This window comes from Schistocerca gregaria, chromosome X (assembly GCF_023897955.1).
Source record: "Schistocerca gregaria isolate iqSchGreg1 chromosome X, iqSchGreg1.2, whole genome shotgun sequence".
Taxonomy (NCBI): domain Eukaryota; kingdom Metazoa; phylum Arthropoda; class Insecta; order Orthoptera; family Acrididae; genus Schistocerca; species Schistocerca gregaria.
Genome location: NC_064931.1, coordinates 75,080,704 through 75,104,422, shown reverse-complemented (window position 1 = coordinate 75,104,422; position 23,719 = coordinate 75,080,704).

Sequence of the window (23,719 nt, the reverse complement as noted above, 5' to 3'; positions counted from 1 at the left end):
TGCCACTGAAGTCGGAAATGGCGACGGTTTGGGGTCAATAGAATGCACGCTACAGGGCTGCTGGCTCGGAGCTGTCCTTGTAAAAGTTCGTTGTGTCTCCGCGGTACCAAATGCTGCTCAAACTGCTGGTGCAGATGCAGTACGATGCGCCAAAGCGACACACCGAACACTATGATCTTCTTTGTCGTCAGTTCCACGTGGTCGTTTTCTTGTGACCGTAAATTGTCGTGACCGCAGCTGCCAGCAATCGTGCACAGTGTGTTACTTTCCAGCCACGTTTTTCTGCAATTTCGCAAAAGGAACATCCTGCTTCTCGGAGCCGTATTACACGATCTTGTTCAAACTCTGTGAGGTGTTGATAATGGCGTCCTAACATCGACGCACCATGTCCAGTCTCGAAGGTAACCAGCACTCGCGACCGTTACTGCGCGTATTTAAGGCTAAATCAGCGAATGAGCAGCCTCATCCTGCACGTGTGTCCCAACTACTGCCCCATTGTCAATGGTAGTAGTAGTAGACGTACAGAAACACACACCTGTTGCCTCCTCACCTAGGATGGTGCGATGTGTGGCGGAAAGGAATACGGATCCTGACGTTCCACTCTGTTGTACGACTGTCTTATTCAGTATAAAACGGTCGATCTGCACGGACCTTGGTTGACCACCAACTCCACGTCCACAAATCGTTTTTCAGTGTGTTACACTCTGGCGTAGTTTAGCTGTGTACGAAGCCTAAATATTGCATTATATGACAACATGTGGTGTGAGTAGATAAATGGTCTTGCAGTCTGATATTCACATTCCTCTGTTTGTAGATTTTCCAGTGAACGGCAATTTCTACCTAAATTGGTGCACTGCTGAGATCGCTGCTGCCGTAGCACGTGATCTGCCTGTGTAATCCTCTGTAGCTGTCATGCCACAGATATATTCGACCATTTACACGTATCATTCGAAGCTTCTTCTGTGTCGTTCAGTTTTTGTAAACATTTGTGTATTAATGTAAAAAAGCCTGCAACAACCACAACAAAAAAATAATTACTTAATACAACTAATCCAGCTACATCATAAAGTACGGAGCAATAGCGAAACAGAACAGGATTAAGTGGTTTCCAGTTATCGATAGCCAATTTATACCAGAGCAATGAAAACCGTAAATAATTTTCACTCTGCAGCAGAGTGAGCGCTATTTGAAACTTCCTGGGAGGTTCACATAACGAAAACATCATTATTTTAAGTATATTACTAGGAGCGCCTACGGATTTTCACAGAAAGAAATGGAAACTTTTTAATGTTACTTCTGAATAATTTAATTACCGGAATTTGAAAAAAATCCTTTCGCCAGTAGAAGGCGCTGGAGCTGCTACCTGTTTGCTACTACAGGTTTGCTGCGCGTCGCTCTTCATTCTGTGCGTGACTGCGGACATCGATCAAATGAACTCTGCTGCGAGGGATGACAATTTCTGAACTTTTTCTCATTTTACGTCTTTTTCTGATGCTAAATATTCTGTGAATGTACGCAGCGTTATTCCAATAAAGAGCCGGCCGCTTGTGGCTGAGCGGTTCTAGGGGCTTAGTCTGGAACCGCGTGACCGCTACGGGCGCAGGTTCGGAATCCTGCCTCGGGCAAGGATGTGTGGGATGTCCTTAGGTTAGTTAGGTTTAAGTAGTTCTAAATTCTAATGGACTGATGACCTGAGACGTTAAGTCCCATAGTACACAGAGCCATTTGAACCATTTTTTTCTAATAGAGAACCTGATACAGTCGAACTGTTTTAGCAGAACTCGTGCTGTTCTGGGATTTTGTCGTTCAGTGCAGTGTATTAGACGTGGGAAGCTATCAGTCTTCTACTTCGCACTGAAAGCTGCGATGAAACAGCTTAGATGCATAAACTGTTGGGAAAAACGGCAAGAGCAGGACATCTGAAACTTCCGTTCAGGACGAGGGCATCACACAAGAGACAGCTTCTTTTGATAGATAATGAAGTGCACGTGACTTTTGTACACAAAATGGCATTTTGATTATGTATCGCATTATGCGGCTATCACATAGGGTCCTCGTCAACAGGATTTCCGATGATCAATAAGTTTTCAAGCTGAATCCAAACGATTTCCCGAGACGTCATGAATTTTTAAATTGGGCTGTACCATAGGAGGAAGCTATAAGCTGTCAAGTGTCCTGTGGAAGTAAGAGTCATACTCTTCTCTTAGTTGAAAATGCCAATCCATACAGCTCCCCCACCTCAAAGGTGGGGAGCCCACGTGCGACAGGGGCGGGGAAATAGGGACGATGTGCAAGCTCATTACTTTTTCGATTACTGCTTCGTTTTTATTGGGGCAAAAAAATCTACAGCAGTACATTTCAATGTGTTCCTGTCGCAGTTGGGTGACACTTGATGTTTGTAAGAGAGACTGTACTAAAGAGAGGCTTGCGCCCCCTGTGTAGCTCGCCGGCAGCGTGGAACGCCCCACAAATTGCATATCCTGTCGAGCAGCGGCTATGTGTTTCTTTGCCCCACGGACATCCTCCAGGAACTCCAGACCTTATATGTTTTAAATATAACTCACAGCAAAAATGGAAGTCATACGTGTGCAGAGGGTGTCCGACGCAGTTAGTCATATTTCACGTTATTATCGATATTACACGCCATCATTGCTCAGGAATAACAACTGAAGTCCTCTTTAGTGTCGTGTATAATGTCGTGTCACGTCTGATTGCTGCTTGGCCGTCACAGTGAACTTTCGTAATCGTTGCTGCGTTGGGAATTGTAGTAGCGTGCACCCGACTATACGAACTAGTCACTCAAGTGGAGCCCTACCAGTCGGTGAAAACTGTAACGATACTGTTAATAATAATTTTCATTTAAAGAAAGTCATGTCATTCCGTGCATAATGTGATATGCTCGTTCAGTTATAAGCCAGACTTTCATGCTAGATATAGACATTCCCAAGATTTCTTACTCAACTCCAAATAGTACGAGACATTTGTTAAAATTAGTTTCTTTTTGTGCAGGAGGCGCCCTACCGCTTTAAATATCTGAAAAAGTGATATTTCTCAACAATAGATAGCTGCTGATGAAATAATTCATTATGTACTACCGCTTCCGATGTATAATCATCTTGATGTTTCAAAAAATTATTTGAAACACACTACCTGGCAACATTCTTGCTATGACGTCAAATAAAATAAAATTATTTATGCCTCATTCCCTTCAACAGACAAATACACTACTGGCCATTAAAATTGCTACACCACGAAGATGACGTGCTATAGACGCGAAATTTAACAAACAGGAAGAAGATGCTGTGATATGCAAATGATTAGCTTTTCAGAGCATTCAAAGCCGCCGGCGGCGACACCTACAACGTGCTGACTTGAGGAAAGTTTCCAACCGATTTCTCATACACAAACAGCAGTTGACCGGCGTTGCCTGGTGAAACGTTGTTGTGATGCTTCGTGTAAGGAGGAGAAATGCGTACCATAACGTTTCCGATTTTGATACAGGTCGGATTGGATCCTATCGCGATTGCGGTTTATCGTATCGCGACATTGCTGCTCGCGTTGGTCGAGATACAATGACTGTTAGCAGAATATGGAATCGATGGGTTCAGGAGGGTAATACGGTACGCCGTGCTGGATCCCAATGGACTCATATCATCAGTCAAGATGACAGGAATCTTATCCGCATGGCTGTAACGGATCGTGCAGCCACGTCTCGGACCCCGAGTCAACAGATGGGGACGTTAGCAAAACAACAACCATCTGCACGAACACTTCTACGATGGTTGCAGCAACATGGACTATCAGCTCGGAGACCATGGCTGCTGTTACCCTTGACGCTGCATCACAGACAGGAGCGCGTGCGATGGTGTGCTCAACAACGAACCTGAGTGCACGAATGGCAAAAGTCATTTTTTTCGGATGAATCCAGGTCCTCTTTACAGCATCATGATGGTCGCATCCGTGTATGGCGACATCGCGGTGAACGCACATTTGAAGCGTGTATTCATCAACGCCATACTGGCGTATCATCCGGCGTGATGGTATGGGGTGCGGTTGGTTACACGTCTCGGTCACCTCTTGTACGCATTGACGGCACTTTGAATAGTGGACGTTACATTTCAGATGTGTTACGACCCGTAGCTCTACCCTTCATTCGATCCCTGCGAAGCCCTACATTTCAGCAGGATAATGCACGATCGCATGTTCCAGGTCCTGTACGGGCCTTTCTGGATACAGAAAATGTTCGACTGCTGCCCTGGCCAGCACATTCTCCAGATCTCTCACCAATTGAAAACGCCTGGTCAATGGTGGCCGAGCAACTGGCTCGTCACGATACGCCAGTCACTACTCTTGATGAACTGTGGTACCGTGTTGAAGCTGCATGGGCAGCTGTACCTGTACACGCCATCCAAGCTCTGTTTGACTCAATGCCCAGGCGTATCAAGGCCGTTATTGCGGCCAGAGGTGGTTGTTCTGGGTACTGATTTCTCAGGATCTATGGATCCAAATTGCGTGAAAACGTTATCACATGTCACTTCTAGTATAATATATTTGTCCAATGAATACCCGCTTATCATCTGCATTTTTAATGGCCATTAGTGTATATTATACAGTGAATTGCAAAACGGACTACCACAGTTAATGAACCTTTGTATACTGTCATGATCAGATTCCACCTTTTCGTGCTAAATGAGTGCACTCCACACGATGACTGATTAACCGGGTCTGTGGCTGTATAATGTATTTCACTACTGACGGCAGTGACGCATGATGCCATTTACAGTGAGGTGACAAAAGTCACAGAGCACCTCCTAATACCGTGTCACACCTCCTTCTTCTGCCCGGCGTAGTGCAGTAACTCTACGTGGCATGGACTCAACAAGTTGTCGGAAGTTCCCTGCAGAAATAGGAGTCTTGGGCCATGCTGCTTCCATTAGCCGTCCATAATTGCGAAAGTGTTGCCGGTGGAGGATTTTGTGCACTGACCTCTCGATTATGTCCTGTGGATGTTCGATGGGATTCATGTCGGTCGATCGGGGTGGACAAATCATACGCTCGAGCTGTACGGAATGTTATTCAAACCAGTCACCAAAAGTTTTGGCTCAGTGACATGGCACATGGTCATCCATAAAAATTCCATCGTTGCTGGGTAACATGAAGTCTATAAATGACTGCAGATGGTCTCCAACTATGAAACTTAACCATTTCCAGTCAATGATTGGTTCATTTGGACCCGAAGACGAAGTTAATTCCATGAAGACAGACGCCACACCATTATGAAGCCACCACCAGCTTGAACAGTGCGTTGTTGAAAATTTGGGTCCATGGCTTCGTGGGTTTCGCGCCACACTCGAACCGTGCCGTCAGTGATTACCACCTGAAACCGGGACTCATCTTACCAGACCACGGTTTTCCAGTAGTCTAGGGTCGTACCGATATCGTCACGCGCCCAGGAGAGGCGCTGCAGGCGATGTCGTACTGTTAGCAAAGGCACTCGAGTCGGTTTCCTGCCGTCATAGCCTATTAACGCCAAATTTCGCCGCGCTGTCCTAACGGATACGTTCGTCGTACGTCTCACATTGATTTCTGCGGTTATTCTACGCAGAGTTACTTGTCTGTTAGCACTGACACCAGCACGCCGCTGCTGTCGGCTGTTAAGTGAAGGCTGTGGGCCACTGCGATCTCCGTGGTGGGGGTTAATGCCCGAAATTTACTCTTCACACTGTGGATCTCGGAATACTGAATTCTCTATCGATTTCCGAAATGGAATGTCGCGTGCGTCTAGCTGCAATTACAGTTCCGTGTTCAATCTGTTAATTCCCGTCGTACAGACATAATCACATCAGACACCTTTTCGTCAGTCAGAGCGCTGTCGAGTGGGCCGTTTTCCAAGATTTTGTAATACGGGACCATCGTATGCTCGTAACCGGTAGTAGATAAAAAGTTTTTATTATCAGCTCAGGACGTTTTCGAAATAACGTTTTTTTAAAAAAACTATACCCTCTCCAGCCTCACTGAAGAGATCATAATATAGATATAGAATGTAATAAATACAATAATCCTCTAGTAATTATTGTATACAAAATTTTAAAAATTAACGATTATTTTCCTCTGAGAGTAACTCCAAGCTCCAAAAACCGGTCGTTGCTAGTGATATTTCCCATTGTATTTGTCTTTGTAATAGGGAATCTCAGAATTTGACGAGTTTTCTTACGTCTCATTATGTAAATAAGTTTTGTAGTAAAAATTTGCTTGTTGCTAAAATGGCGAGCTCACACTGATCTACTGTTATGACTAATTATCCGACGTAATCTTTCGGGTATATTTATATAATTTGATTAGGCCTGTAAGAAATTCACGCTGTTTTGTATTTAATTCTGAAATACGACAAATGCCGTGTTTGTATCACTGTCACGTAATCGTATCTGATGAAATGGGCTTGTCTGAAACCAATGAAAAAGAACATTTAACACTTCGTCCTCTGCTAACTATTTCATCCGCGTACCTCCATGACCGCTCCGTACTGACGATGGTGGCAATGAAAGATTCGACGAATCTCGCCGTCACTGCGACACTCTTGCTCTGACTCCTGATCATTGCAATCCACTGTTCGTCAAAGTCGATTTCGCAATTATCCGGACGTGTAGTCGACCTAAAGCCTTCCGAATACCCGCAGCACCTGTGGTGTAACGCGAGTACCGCGCACGGTGGCCTGCGGTTGCACGTTCTCAAGCTAGGATAGGCGGCTCTATTCTTCTGGCGGGTCATAGCCCGAGATATACTGGAACAAGCAGACCGTAAGGCAGCGCCCTGGGCAGGGTTTACGCGTGAAACGAAGCACGTGAGAGCGCCGTAGCGTGGGTGCCGGGCGCCTGAGTCACTAGCAGGAGTGGCCACACGACACGCTCCTCACGGCGCGTGCCACAGCTGCTAACACCTGCCGACTTCGTAACACCCAGTCGCGCCACCTGGCACGCCGATTAGAACACTGGAAACAACGTTGTTGTTGCTGTGTTCTTCAGTCCTAAGACCAGGCTGGTCTATCCGGTGCAAGCCTCTTCACGTCTGCATAACTACCGCAGCCTACTCCTTTCCAATGTGCTTACTCTTACTCTTCCTCAGCAATTTTCACGTCCCCCGCCCCCCCCCCCCTCCCTCCCATCCATCACCTAACTGAAAATTCCTCGATCCCTCACGATGTGTACAGTCAAACGATCCCTTCTTTTAATTAACTTTTGCATAAATTTCTGATTCCTGCAATTCTATCCAGTACCTCCTCGTTTGTTAGTCGATCTACCCATTTAATTAGCAGCATTCGTCTGTAGCACCACATTTCACAACCTGCTGTGATCTTCTCGCCTTAATTGCCTGTTGTCCACATTCCATCCACACAAATACCTTCAGGAAAGACTTTCTAACACTTAAATTTATAGTAGACTGCGACAGATTCCTCTTTTTTGGAAATGCTTCTCTATTACAAGTATGCATTTTGAGCTGAAAAACAAAATTGAAGATTCACTTACTGAAAATCAGGAATTTTCTTCCACTGTGACGTAGAAGTTCGAAATTTGGCCCAAGGGGCCTACTGCCTTCCTTTATAACAGTGCACGAGGGTGACACCCTGCGACGCTTCGAACGGCGAGATTTCGAGGTGTGCAATAGAAGAGGCCGGAGCTCGGGAGTTCGTGTAAGGTGTAAGACTGAGAGGTGGCGTGAGCCCCCCCTCAAATTTCTATCTTACTCTGAGTAATTCGATTTTCCTCTCTAATTGCATGTGGTGAAAAGTTCCTATTCCTTCACACGTGGACTTCCCACGCAGCGTCTCTCGTCACCCGGATGGTCCGGTGAAAGGCGGGTTCTGCTGATCTCGAAAGGGTTATGCGGGCGGGTGTGAGGGAGTCTAGTGGATGCTGTCCAGACGCCGACATTGTCATAAGAGCGGGGGCGACACGCCCTCAGGAGCCTGAAGGAGCGGCTGGGGCTAGAGGATCCGTTACTTCGCAGAAACTTAGTGAAAACGCTTTCTGACAGGCTACCAGCGAGGCGTGGGAATGACTTGTGTTCCCAGGCAGTCTTGGCGGGCAAATTCCCGCGTTTTCTGCAAAATCATAACTGTAATTGGCTTGCTCAGGGAATAGCTCCGTGACGTAGCAAAATCGGCGCAGGAATTGGCGCCAAGCATCTCCATTGGTGGAATAGTAGTGCTTCGGCAAAAGAGTGGAATGTTCCGCCGGTTTTCGAGTTGCTGATTGGAACGTTTAACCACGGCCACGGTCGTGGGGGCGGGAATGTTCTGTGTTCGGCTTGTATAGGTGCTCTTGAGAGAGTCGGCTCTTGCCAGTCGGGGTAGGTTACAAGACTGAGCTCTCGCTGCTCTGGACAGCCTGCCTTCCGTTGGCTGTCTAATATACTTTCATTTAATTGTAACTGTTTGACGAAATTGCTGAAGTTTCGACTTCAACGTAATTTTCCGAGTACAGTTGGCTATTGAGCGTTCTGCGTAAAAGCGGCCTATGTTGTCCGTCTTGAACAGTTTTGGCTGTATCGGAGTTACTGTGTGACTTCGCTTGTTAAAATCTATCACTGTACCGTCACTGATTGTGTGGTGAGCCTTCTTAGCCTCCCTCAGAGGCGCGTTTGTACTGATAGGAAGTCTTTAGTCTGGAACAACCAGACCAGGATAATTTGTTTGGGGCTATACTCGCGACATTATCATCACCACGATGGGATGTCGAAGTAACCAGCCATCGCCTCCGGTACGCCACATCGTGTCCTTGCTGTTAAGAAGACAGCTTGGTAATGTATGTCCGCAGCACCGGCAGATTAGGGAATATTGCTCTGTGATAATCAGAGCTCAGCAGAACGCGCCTGTCCCCATCTTTTCTCACGTGGTTCTGTCTTGGGCGTTCATTGTCTGAGTTCTCACTACTGTAGCAGCAATTAGTGTTGGTTTGGCTGGGTGTTTCTCTTAAGATTTGAGTTGCAAGGAATTGGCACCACATACCACTTGGTCATAAACGTCACAAGCTAGCTTATGGACAACTTCACCTTCACAACATTTATTTGAGTATTCAGTTTGACGTATTGCAAATGTTTCATGTGTTTTGTTTATTATTTTGAGTTGAGTCATAATAAATCAAATTGTTATTCTGGACAGAACTTTCATTCTGTGGATCGGTAAAGCAATCCTTTCATTTCTCACTACGTTAATGAAACTTTCGTTATTCAAATTAAATTATTGCAGGTGCCAAACTCTTTTCTATTCCACTTGCAGGGTCGATTACAGTCAGTTCACGTTTCTTCTTAATCCATGTGCAACAGCAGAAGTCGGAGTTAGAAAAGGAGGGGGGGGCCTTAGAGCATCATTTCCATATGAAGATTCTAGAAGAATTTAGTGTTAAATACACTGCTAGCACCGGCACCTCGCAAGATGTGTTGATGATATCACATTGACACCACATTTTACTACTATTGTGGGATTTACAACGCTTTCAGCTCTAGCACCTAGCGGTCATCTGGCAGCATGCGAAATCTGAGGGGCATCAAAAGGGTTGCCTATCCTGCCGGCAGGTAGAAATCAGCGGACGGGTGTCTGTAAAGAGACACTGTAAAGCGCCCAACGAAGGTACACGGCTGGTACCGAGGCTGTTGTCGACCTGGAGGCTCATAGAGGAATCATTTACCGTTTTATTCAGGCACTTGTTAATGCCCCCGTCCCTGTGGTCAGGCCACAGGAGCGCACATAAAAGGAGACATGAAAAAGCATAATACCCTTTTGTTGCTTAAGACCACGTTCAAATTCTCTAAAATTGAGGTCACGTTACACTCCAAAGAGATGAGATCACGTTCAGTGGGGTTACAGCCCTATGATGTCCTTAGACATGGGCTGAATCGTCTCGGGCGGGTAAGAAGTGTCTAAGGTTGTCAACAATGTAGTCCTGTTGTCGGATCTGAACGGTCGCAGAGGTGTCAAGAGAAGGGGTGATTCGAGTTGTGGGTAAGGGGAGATGTGACAGCCTTCCGGTGGTTGGTGAAATGTGGTGCCAATGTGACATAATTAACCCCTCTTACATCTCAGCTCCGGCGGTTGTTGTAACGGATCGCACCGTGCTGCGCTGTTGGTAGCTTCGCCCAGCACGGCGCCACGCTTGTGCTTTCGCTTACAGAGAGAGGTTGTAGGCACCTTCGAGCCAAATGCACACTTCGGCGTCGCAACGGGAGAAAATAATGGGCTTACAAACAAATAGCCCTTTAATATTTTCGCGCAGTATGTATTCTGTCCACTTCGGCCCACATCAGTTATCGTGCTGCTCAAATAGCAAAACTCATAACTTCAAATTCTCATCTCGTAATCAGATTTAGTCTGCGTCACCTGATTTAATTCTAACTCACTCCATTACACTTGCTTCACCTTTGTTAATGTTCATCTTATAATTTATTTCAAGAGATTAGGCACTCCGTTCAGCTGTTCTTCAAAGTCCTTAACAGTCTCTGACAGAATTATAATGTCAGCGACAAACTTCATAGTTTTTATTTCTTCTGTATGAAGTTTAATTCACTTTCCAAATTTCTCCTTTGCTCAGTATGTAGATTGAGCAACATCGAGGATAGGCAAAAACTTTGCTTCATTCCCTACTCTGTTCCCCTAACATGTCCTTCAACTCTTATAACTACAGTCTGGTTCCTGCACAAATTGTAAATAACCTTTCGGTCCCTGTATTTTGTTTTTTCCGCTGGTGCATACTTGTAGTGAACACTCCCATGACAAGTAAAGAATTGTGGCTGCGTTGGCGAATGTCCGACTGACGCAGTTGCTAGGAATTCGGTCCATGAATGGTGCTGGGATTTTTTCTGTCACTTCAGATGCTGCCGAATTGCACGTTGCCTAAGAGTCTATTTTAAACTGATGGTCCCTGACATAAGCGATCGGTGCGACAGTTCACAGGTCGGAGGCTGGCAGTGGAGCAAGCCCTCTGATGATCGGAGTAAAGGGTTGATTACTTACTTACTTAGCTTATCCTGTCCGGTGTATCTTTTAGGAATCATCCGCTGCTAATTTTTATTTCCAGCCTGCTGCTAAATCTCGCCCATAGGTATCGCGCCATTTCATGCGCAGTATCAAATTCGGGATAACTGTATATTCACTAACGCTGTTTAGTAACACGTCATGGGATATACACATCCGTGTGCTGAAAGAACCGGCTGGAAGCTATCGTGTCGTTCGTTCGTATGTACACATCACCTTCCTTCTTATACGGACTATATATTTATTTACGATTTTAAAATTAGCCCAGTCTCTATTGAGTAATCAACATACACAATTTTACGGAAGCTTGGAAGCCGGCCGGAGTGGCCGTGCGGTTCTAGGCGCTACAGTCTGGAGCCGCGTGACCGCTACGGTCGCAGGTTCGAATCCTGCCTCGGGCATGGATGTGTGTGATGTCCTTAGGTTAGCTAGATTTAAGTAGTTCTAAGTTCTAGGGGACCGATGACCACAGCAGTTAAGTCCCATAGTTCTCAGAGCCATTTTACGGACACAGGAAGTAATCAGATCATAAAGCGAATGATCCAAAACTATGAAACGGTTATAAAACTATGGAAGGCAAGAGTTTAACGTCCCGTCGTGGTAAAGATCACAAGAGACTAGGATATGGCTAATGTGGACGATGACTGTGAAGGGAAACAAGTGTGGTGTTGTTTAAGTAAACGTCCTGGCGTGTACCTCAAACGATACCAAAATTCAAGGGTTTCCCATGTCCAAAAATCAGTAGATGTAACACTGAAATTGATTTGAGTTTCCTGGTATTTCCAAGAACGTGGGAAGCTCAAAAGATTCAATAACGGACTGCTACGATCGTTCACTGGACTGCACTTGTAATATTGTCTGAAACTGTAGTGCGCCTCTTTCTGATACGCCGTTATATGAGAGTTGGGTCCTCTGGTGCGTGGTGGTCCTTATACAATTATCATCGCTCTGCAGAAATGTCAAACAGTGACGAGCTACCACAAGACCTTTCGAAAAAGCTTACACCGGAAGTGTATTGTGCTAGTTCGCAGTATGCAGCCGGTACAGGTGCTTGAAACTTGTCGGGTCTGTGAGCGCTGATTCTGATGCGTGGTCATCCTTATACAATAGTCATCGCTCTGCAAAAAGGTCACCAGTGACGGCGTACCAAAAGACCTTTCGCAAAACTTGCGCCGGAAGTGGACTGTGCTGGTTCCCAATGTGCAGCCGGTGTCGGCGCTTGAAAACTGTTAGGGCAGTGAGCGCTGAGAGATAATGCTCCCTCGAGCGTGAATTTTACTGTAAATTACGAATTGCGCAGCGGAAGTCTGTCTCCAGAAAATTTTGAATCGTTCGCAGCAGCACTGAGTCATCCATGCGGTGAGAGCAGCACAAACTATTTTGCGCTACGAGACTTTCCCGCGAAGGGACAACCTGAAATCAGCGTTGGGGACCGAAAATAACCGGTGAATCAATTCTCAGACACATTGTGCTAGTGTCTAAAACTTATCTTCTAGGAACTTGGTATAATTAAGCGGTATCGTACTTTAACAAGGACATGGTTATATCATTTCTAGACTATATTTTTCGATTTCCTCTTTTATTGAGGAAGTCTTCCTTCTACTCCTATTTCATTATTTCAGGTGTGATTCAGTCTGTTAAAATTAATTCTTCTCAAAAAACTTGTTTCTTTGTCTTGAATTTGGGACCCATACGTAGATTCCATGAATAAGAATTTTAAAAGTAACATAGTTTCGTAGTTTTTTATTTGACTGTCAGTGCGGCTGTGTTTCACGTGTCTTGTTTGTGGTACACATCCGCTAACGTCCCGTTGTATATGCTTGTCACATTGATACGTGGATTGCAGCTGAGGAAATGAAAGACTGAGGCAGATGCCGTCTAAGCATGTTTCTCATTTGATAACTTATTTCATATCAAAGCCCATCACTTTAATTTTACTTGTCAACATTTTGTATGTGTATGGTGTTGCCATGTTGTGCATCAAATGAACCTCTTTGTGCAAATTACTTTCAGTAGTGGCGGTAACAGAAAACTTCAGGTATGATATTCTTAAATTAACTCTGCAGTTAGACAAGTTTTTGTACTGTGCCACTTGAAGTACATATGAAAGTTATTAACACCAGCTATACAAAATTATTATTGGTTCAAATGGTTCAAATGGCTCTGAGCACTATGGGACTCAACTTCTGAGGTCATTAGTCCCCTAGAACTTAGAACTAGTTAAACCTAACCAACCTAAGGACATCACACACATCCATGCCCGAGGCAGGATTCGAACCTGCGACCGTAGCGGTCTCGCGGTTCCAGGCTGCAGCGCCTAGAGCCACACGGCCACTTCGGCTGGCTAAAATTATTATTAATAGCACGACTCCCAAGGCTATATTTATTAGGGTTTACTTGAAATCATGGGTAGTACAGTATGAATTAATCTGTTTGAGAGCAAGTTAATGTCAAGTATCACGATTCAGACGGTCGACGACTATCGTTGTGTGTGTGTGTGTGTGTGTGTGTGTGTGTGTAACAAAGCTGTTAGTGATTAGAATTCCTGTATTTCCTATAAATAAGCCTGGTGTTTATATATAGCACTGGGGAACATACTGGAAGTTATGGATACTCTTGCGTTTAAGGCATAATTATGTCCTTACAATAGTATTTTGGAACAAGATCTATGCATTTTTTAGACGTATCACTCGTCTGCAGGGGAACTAGCAACTGGCTCAATGTCACACACAGCTTCCGAAACCCGTCGCCAAAACAAGACATAAAAGTAGCTGGTAATAGAATATTCCTATTTAATTCACAGCTGTAGACACAACCAAAGCAAAATATAGTTACGTTTATGGCACTACACGCAGTCGGCTGTTGTCGATGCCAAACTGTGATCAGAATCCTGCAGTTATTGATTCAGTCTATTTTTTCATCTACATAGATACTCCGCAAGCCGCGGTATAGTCCATGGCGTGAGGTACTTCCTACAAATATAGATTTGTTGTCCTACTCCAATCGCGTACTGACCGAGGGAGCTTTTGTACGCACCGTAATCTCTCTTATATCACACTCACGATCTGTAAGCGAGATATACACTGAGGTGACAAAAGTCATGCACGTATATACAGTTATAGAAGGGCAGTGATTCATGTGAACAAGTGTCCGAAGTGATTATGACCGCACAGCGGGAATTAAGACTGAACGCGGAATGGTAGTTGGAGCTAGACACATGGGGCATTCCATTTCGGAAATCGTTAGGGAATTCAATATTCCAAGATCCAAAGTATCAGAAGTGTGCCGAGAATAACAAATTTCAGGCATTGCCTTTCGCGATGGACAACGCAGTGCCCGCTGACCTTCACTTAACGACTGAGAGCAGCGGCGTGTGCGTATAGTTGTCAGTGCTGACAGACAAGCAACACAGTCTGAAATAAACTCAGAGATTAATGTGGGACGTAAGACAAAAGTAGTCGTTAGAAAAGTGGGCGAAATATGGCGTTAATGGGCTATGACCAACGCGAGTGCCTTGCTAACAGCACGACGCTGCCTGCAGCCTCTCCTGGGCTCGTGACCGTATCGGTTCGACCCTAGACGACTGGAAAACAGTGGCCTGGGCGGATGAGTCCCGATTTCAGTTGGTAAGAGCTGATGGTACGGTTCGGGTGTGGCACAGACACGAAGCCATGGAGCCAAGTTGTCAAGAAGGCACTGTGCAAGGTGGTAGTGGCTCCATAATAGTGTGGAAAGTGTTTACATGGAATGGGCTGGGTCCTCTGGTCCAACTGAACCGATCATTGACCATTTGCAGCCATTCCTGGACTTAATGTTCCTACACATTTTGATGGACGGCGGAATTTTCATGGATGGCAATGTACCATGTCACTGGGCCACAATTGTTCTGGACTGGTTTGAAGAACGTTGTGGACAATTTGAGCAAATGATTTGGCCAACTAGATCTCCCGACTTGAATCCCGTCGAACATTTATAGAATATAATCGAGTATCTGTTGGTGTACAAAATCGTTCACCAGCAGCATTTTCGCAATTATGGGTGGCTATAGGGGCAGCATGGCTCAGTATTTCTGCAGGGAACTTCCAACGACTTGTTGAGTGCATGCCACGTCGCTTTGCTGCGTTACGTCGGGCAAAATGAGATCCGACACGATATTAGGAGGTATGACTTTTGTCACCCCATTGTAAGATGGGGGCAGCAGAACGGTTGCACAGTGATCTGCGAATACAGTTTCTCTACATTGAGCCAAGAGGCTATCGCGATAACTGCGCCCTCTTTCTTTCAAGGACTCTCCTGTAGTTTCCCGAGCACTTCTGCTACAGTTTCGTATGGACTATACCGGCCTGTTAACGATCCTTGCAGAGTTCCTCTGTATTTGTTCGATTCGTCAGTGAAATACAGGCTGTGAACGAAGACGAAGAAAACTCAGTGTGACATGCGAGTAAGTGACGAGTGAATAAAAAAAGTTGAGACTGATGTCAGTGCTAAGTAACGCTGCAGTTTAGTATGCAGCAGTGCGGCCTGCTGCGACGACCGGTCTCTGAAAAGGTCGTACAGAGTAATCATATCTCTCCTTCCGAATAGGCCTCGGAAGGCTCAACGCTACCGACCGACCGCCGTGACATCCTCAGCCGATAGGCGTTACTGGATGCCGATATGGAGGGTCATGTAGTCAGTACACCGTTCTCTGGGCCGTCGAAGTGTGATCTATTCTCCAACTTACTGCACGATTACGATGCATGCTTTTTAAGATATAAGTTACTATGACTTTTTTTTGTGGCACTACTTCCGTAGTCCCAGTTTTGCGAATAATGTCTGTTGTGACTGCCGTAACTCTTTCTTTCCGACCAAACGCGTTTCTCACCCCCCCCCCCTTTCTTTCTTTCTTTCTTTTTTTTTTTTTTTTTCAAAGCACCAACAACTTTTTTGTGGTTTCCTTACGTCACTCAGCTATGTTTTCGCAGACTGGACACGAATAGGCGTAATTTTAATGTTACTGTATGACAATTACAGCGTCGAAATCGGAGTAAGGTTTCCCAGAGCACATGCTCCGAGTACGGTTGTTAGTGTCTGACTGCGGTGACCGAAGAAAGAAAAACATTCAGTTCTTTTGAGATACTGTGTTTTAGACGCATGCGAAAGATCAAATGGCCAGATAAGGTCACAGATAACGACGTCGTTAGCCAAGTACCGTCGTAGCCGGGGTAGTTTGTGCTTTGGTGCGCTTTTACGAGTCGATACTGACTTCCAAGCTTTGCACGTCGACGGGTGCGCAACTTCTGAAGAGCAAACTTGCACGCTAGGACACCGGTGCCTCGCCTGCCAAGTTTAATGGGCGGAAAGGGCCTTTCAGCGGAGTAGCAGCCGTCTGTGCGCGCTACGTTACCCTGTTTTTGCTATGAGACTAAACTGAATAGAGGACCCGACAGTAGCAGCGACGACAATGATGATATATTAATAATGCCTCGTTCTGAAGGTTTTGCTGATATGAACAATCGCGTATGTTTATTCTGGGCAAGCCAGACAGCTAATTTTATGCAGTTGACGGGACAGAGAAGTCGTGCCTTTCAGTGTCAAGTCGATAAACTACTTCTGGTTCATCCATAATTATATCCTAGATAACATTCGAATTCTTAAGTATTCTACCGAGAGAAGATATTCTTCAAGCCATATGCACAACGCATGAGTATTCCTGAAACGCTGTGGTTGATGTTGTTTGTAAAATATTAAATAATCCTACTACATAACATGGGCCACGAAATAAATATGATTATACATAAGATTCTTTCTTCTTGGTGTATGTACTGTCTTGGCTAATGAAGTTTTATCTTTGCGGTATAGATCCTTTCGAATATGAACAAGTGTACGTGAAATGTTGAAGTGATGGTATTGTGTTTCGTCTTGTGCTCTGTGTGCGAGATAAGAATATCGTCAGTAAAAAAATAAGATTATTTAAAGATGCAGCGTACATAATGGTGCACACTGAAATAAATTAATCTTCCAACCTTCCGGTACGTAATCACACTGGCACACCAAGCAAATAGACATAATTACACTAGAAAGAAATCTATCAGTGAAAATTAATGCGCATTTATTGCAAAACTGATGATGGCGCCATACCGCTTGCCAAAAGATACGTGTTAATAAATGTGACTGAATCTGAAAAACTATCTTATAAATTTAGTAATAGTCGCAGACGTCAAGAAATATCATGTAACGTTGATTAATTTAAGTTTATATTTAATATTGTGATGTCTGTTGTATTGCTTTCATTGTGGTGAATTACCAAAAAAAGACATCCTTCACGGCAGTGCGAGCTGGAAGGACGTAAGTACGGAACAGCTAGCGGACGGGAGGTTTCAGTTTTAACGAAGCCGCCAATGGAGTCAGTAGGTTGACGTGAGCGCAGCCTAGTGGCGTGTGCCGCAAGGTGGCCAACGTTCGTGCAAAAGCCTCGGGGAGGTGCCGGCAGAGGGCAACAGCAGTAGAGCCGGTTTAGCAGCAGGCTCCCTACTGGCCAAAGGGACAGGGCAACGAATTGAACGCCTATTGCAGACGAGGTGTGCTGCTTACACGCATTAGTAGAGAAAAACTATTCTAATGCATAAGACGTGCATCACTGAAGAAGTTTAATTTCCTCTCTTAATTTTTACTTTTGCTTCTCTCTATTTTGTGTTTAAATTCTAAAGGAAGAATATTTTGCATTCCGTTAATGCAGTTAACAGTATTATAGAGAGAGTTATTTTCACGGTAATCTGTTCGGATTACAATTTTCTAACATTGTCTTCAAGATGTAATTCAGTTACATAACCCATTAAAAAAAAGAAGTGGGGCATTGAAGCTTGCCGAAGAAGGCGCATGAAGGAGAGCGAATGGAAGGGCTAGAAGGGGAGATGGGAGGCCCAAATAAATAAAAAAAATATTAAAAAAACATCAGTAAAGTTACACAGCAGTGATAACGGAACGAATCAATACAGGTCATCTGCAACCCAATGAATAACTTGTACCACCATAATAATTGTTGTTGTTGTGGTCTTCAGTCCTGAGACTGGTTTGAAGCAGCTCTCCTTGCTATTCTATCCTGCGCAAGCTTCTTCATCTCCCAGTACCTACTGCAACCTACATCCTTCTGAATCTGCTTAGTGTATTCAGCTCTTGGTCTCCCTCTACGATTTTTACCCTCCACGCTGCCCTCCAATACTAAATTGGTGATCCCTTGATGCTCAGAACATGTCCTACCAACCGATCCCTTCTTCTGGTCAAGTTGTGCCACAAACTCCTCTTCTCCCCAATCCTATTCAATACCTCCTCATTAGTTCTGTGATCTACCCATCTAATCTTCAGCATTCTTCTGTAGCACCACATTTCGAAAGCTTCTATTCTCTTCTTGTCCAAACTATTTATCGTCCATGTTTCACTTCCATACATGGCTACACTCCATACAAATACTTTCAGAAATGACTTCCTGACACTTAAACTTATACTCGATGTTAATAAATTTCTCTTCTTCAGAAACGCTTTTCTTGCCATTGCCAGTCTACATTTTATATCCTCTCTACTTCGACCATCATCAGTTATTTTACTTCCCAAATAGCAAAACTACTTTACTACTTTAAGTGTCTCGTTTCCTAATCTAATTCCCTCAGCATCACCTGACTTAATTCGACTATATTCCATTATCCTCGTTTTGCTTTTGTTGATGTTCATCTTATATCCCTCTTTCAAGACACTGTCCATTCCGTTCAACTGCTCTTCCAAGTCCTTTGCCGTCTCTGACAGAATTACAATGTCATCGGCGAACCTCAAAGTTTTTATTTCTGCTCCATGGATTTTAATACCTACTCCGAATTTTTCTTTTGTTTCCTTTACTGCTTGCTCAATATACAGATTGAATAACATCGGGGACAGGCTACAACCCTGCCTCACTCCCTTCCCAACCGCTGATTCCCTTTCATGCACCTTGTCTGTTATAACTGCCATCTGGTTTCTGTACAAATTGTAAATAGCCTTTCGCTCCCTGTATTTTACCCCTGCCAGCTTTAGAATTTGAAAGAGTAAGCCAGTCAACATTGTCACAAGCGTTCTCTAAGTCTACAAATGCTAGAAACGTAGGTTTGCCTTTCCTTAATCTTTCTTCTAAGATAAGTCGTAAGGTCAGTATTGCCTCACGTGTTCCAGTATTTCTACGGAATCCAAACTGATCTTTCCCGAGGTCGGCTTCTACTAGTTTTTCCATTCGTCTGTAAAGAATTCGTGTTAGTATTTTGCAGCTGTGGCTTATTCATGTGACTGTTCGCTAATTCTCACATCTGTCAACACCTGCTTTCTTTGGGATTGGCATTATTACATTCTTCTTGAAGTCTGAGGGTATTTCGCCTGTTTCATACATCTTGGTCACCAGATGGTAGAGTTTTGTCAGGACTGGCTCTCCCAAGACCGTCAGCAGTTCTAATGGAATGTTGTCTACTCTCGGGGCCTTGTTTCGACTCAGGTCTTTCAGTGCTCTGTCAAACTCTTCACGCAGTATCGTATCTCCCATTTCATCTTCATCTACATCCTCTTCCATTTCCATAATATTGTCCTCAAGTTCATCGCCCTTGTATAGACCCTCTATATACTCCTTGCACCTTTCTGCTTTCCCTTCTTTGCTTAGAACTGTGTTTCCATCTGAGCTCTTGATATTCATACAAGTGGTTCTCTTTTCTCCAAAGGTCTCTTTAATTTTCCTGTAGGCAGTATCTATCTTACCCCTAGTGAGATAAGCCTCAACATCCTTACATTTGTCCTCTAGCCATCCCTGCTTAGCCATTTTGCACTTCCTGTCGATCTCATTTTTGAGACGTTTGTATTCCTTTTTGCCTGCTTCATTTACTGCATTTTTATATTTTCTCCTTTCATCAATTAAATTCAATATTTCTTCTGTTACCCAAGGATTTCTACTAGCCCTCGTCTTTTTACCTACTTTATCCTCTCCTGACTTCACTACTTCATCCCTCAAAGCTACCCATTCTTCTTCTACTGTATTTCTTTCCCCCATTCCTGTCAATTGTTCCCTTCTGCTCTCCCTGAAACGCTGTACAACCTCTGGTTCTTTCAGTTTATCCAGGTCCCATCTCCTTAAATTCCCACCTTTTTGCAGTTTCTTCAGTTTTAATTTACAGGTCATAACCAATAGATTGTGGTCATAGTCCACATCTGCCCCTGGAAACGTCTTAAAATTTAAAACCTGGTTCCTAAATCTCTGTCTTACCATTATATAATCTATCTGATACCTTTTAGTATCTCCAGGGTTATTCCATGTATACAACCTTCTTTCATGATTCTTCAACCAAGTGTTAGCTATGATTAAGTTGTGCTCTGTGCAAAATTCTACCAGACGGCTTCCTCTTTCATTTCTTAGCCACAATCCATAGTCACCTACTACGTTTCCTTCTTTCCCTTATCCTACACTCGAATTCCAGTCACCCATGACTATTAAATTTTCGTCTCCCTTCACTATCTGAATAACTTCCTTTATTTGATCATACATTTCTTCAATTTCTTCGTCATCTGCAGAGCTAGTTGTCATATAAACTTGTACTACTGTAGCAGGTGTGGGCTTCGTATCTATCTTGGCCACAATAATGCGTTCACTATGCGGTTTGTAGTAGCTTACACGCATTCCTATTTTCCTATTCATTATTAAACCTACTCCTGCATTACCCCTATTTGATTTTGTGTTTATAACCCTGTAGTCACCTGACCAGAAGTCTTGTTCCTCCTGCCACTGAACTTCACTAATTCCCACTATATCTAACCTTAACCTACCCATTCCCCTTTTTAAATTTTCTCACCTACCTGCCCGATTAAGGGATCTGACATTCCACGCTCCGATCCGTAGAACGGCGTAAAGTAGAATATATTTACACACATTTTTGTAGTGAATTCTGTTTGGAACCATAATAATTTTGCTATCTATTTATCAAAAAGAACAAATAAATGAGATTCTGTGGTTGAAGGTCAGTGCATATAAGGCAAATGAGATCTCTATTGCAACCGCAAGTTTTGTATTCGCATCCACGGATTTCATTTTTTTCAGATGATTTGAAACGTTTCATTACGCCCGAGATCCAACGGTAGAATTGATCCTGGCTACGTTTCGCCAGCCGAAATCGATCCTCATAATTTACATTCCTTTGACGAAAAACGTGCTGTTTATCAAATTTACGTTAATTTTAAGGAAAACGAACACATCTGTCGTTTCCATCATACTGCGGATATAGGGGAACTTCGTCGAAAATGAGTAATGATCTCATGTGTTACGAATATCATAATACTGACACTGCTCTTTAACTTTTTACTACAGAGCAATTTTTACTGCGCATATCCGTAGGTACAACCGCAGATATACACACTGGTGTAGACGGAGTGTAGGTAGTATTGCGGATATTCAGGAACATCAGCATCCGCGCAGATCTTTAGCTAAAGTAGACTACTTGTATGTGAAGAGAGACAAAAACTGGAAAATCTGATTATTAGAGACGGAAAGAGAAATAAGACAGCTGGTCCGACAAGTATTTGGAGGATGCAGGCACACTCTATAAGAAACATTTTCAATCGGATCTGAAAATCGTGAGATCCGTAGAAACCTAACAGAAAACTGGCGGTGCGGAATACTGCCGATATGGCTTATAACGTTGTAAGATGGAAAGAACTATGCCCCTTACAAGAAGTCATTAGACATCACGTAACTCACGTTGAGCGAACAGTAGGGCTGAACAAAATGACTGACAAGGCACAATGCATCTCGTAGAGGGTATAGTATGGAAGTATTGGAACAATTAATGTCGGGTGATAGTTTTAAAATAATTCACACGACATGAAAACTTTGTGGAAACGAGTCGATTTACTGGACGCTAGTTTACCCCGGGGAAGTATTTAGAGTTGACTGTGGCCGGCTGGGGAACGGCGAAGGGGAGCGACAATAGGCAGCTTAGGGCGACTGAAGCTCTGAGAAAGCGGTTACGCGGCGCGGCCTCCAGCCGCCTTAAGATGAGTGACAGAATGGGTGGTTGACCCCGACACGATGCTGGTGTACCGGGAAGCAGACGGAGAACTTGTACGCCTGTTTATAAATGTCCGTCATCCCGTTTTCAGGGAAACATGCGAGAAAGCCGCGCAAAGCTATGGTGGAGTGGTCAACAGAAGTCAAAATATGCGTGTTCGTGACTGTAGCAACTTCACGCTGAAGTCACAGTCCGCAGAGTCTGAAGTAAATCAGGTGAAGAGCGACAGAATGAAATACGCCGGCCTCCGATGGAAATGTAGGACCGAGGAATTTGAAGTACTCTCCTCGGAGTCAGAATTCCGGAAAAATTGGTGTTTGTGCAGACGCTAACCTTGATGGGTGGCCTGGGAGGAGCTAAACAGCAGAAGTTGAGAGGAAGGGAAATTTTGTGGGAATTTGTTCACTTCCCAGAGCACGCATTGGTCGGCGCTGGGAAGCGACGCATAATTAACGCGACTTGCGCTGCAATTGGCGTAAGTGATTTTGCTGGAGGGGAAACCGAGGCGAAGAGCGGACTGTGAGAAGTCTCCGTAGAGGTCTTCCGTTACCAGCTTGCCTAGAGTGCGGACGTGGCGTTCTTTACTCAGCTTGCCTGAGAAAGAGTGAACATCTCTGCAGTTTAGGACTCAGCAAATGGAACGATTGAGCTTGGAGATAGAAAGTTTTGGTTGAGCTATGTACTGAGCAAGATAGCTAGGAGTGAATAGACGGGCGCAGCCTTGCAGAGCCACGAGGTCGGCCGACGTCCACACAACGACGCCGCTCCGCCACGCTGTATTCGGTGATATTACGCCCGCTCCGGCCACTGATTAATTTGTTGGATCACGTTGGTAAAGTTTCCACGAGGGTTTCATGGGCCGTGTATTGTAGAATTCTTCTCGCACTTCGCATTACGCCTGGGTCAGTCGAGAGGAATTACTTTTGAGTTAACGCGCTTTACTCCACGCAAACGCAATTTATTACGACTGCCTGATAGGAGAGTCTTGTAATGTGATGATAGATGCAGTCGATTAGCACAAATTTATTTTAACTCCCGACCTTCAGTTTTCAATCAAGTAGTTGAAATCCCAAGTCACATTCATAATTAATTTTATGTTCAACATTTGCATCTGGTGTTCAATAGCTGAATATAACATCAATGTGCACCCCTTTTTCATTAAAAGTGATCAATTCTGAATAAATTAATGTCAACACTGCCACCGCAGTGCAATCAGGCGTCACGGGGCCATATTACTTTTTTGCGTTATCCGATGTTGCGGCAGTTTTGCACTCTCTGTTGATCTGTTATTCAATTAGTTGGAGTGAACACACGCCAAAACCAGCTAAGTGACGGGTGGGGTGTTACAACGTGCCCATGAGACACAAGAACACCACCTACATACAGAACGGGGAAATATATCGAGGTGCATTTTTCGCGAACACTCTCACAACCGCCAGTAATTTTTAACATTTATAGCTGCTGAATTGACATAGACTTTATTTTGTTAAATGGAACGTAGCATTGTAAAGTGCCTTCGAAGAGGACTAAAAAGACATAACATACGAGAAACTTACTGGAATACTACAACAAAACATTGCCCTTCCGTCAAGAGAAGAGGCTTCCACAAGCACCTCCCCGTACTGTGTAAAATGTAATCAAACTCGTA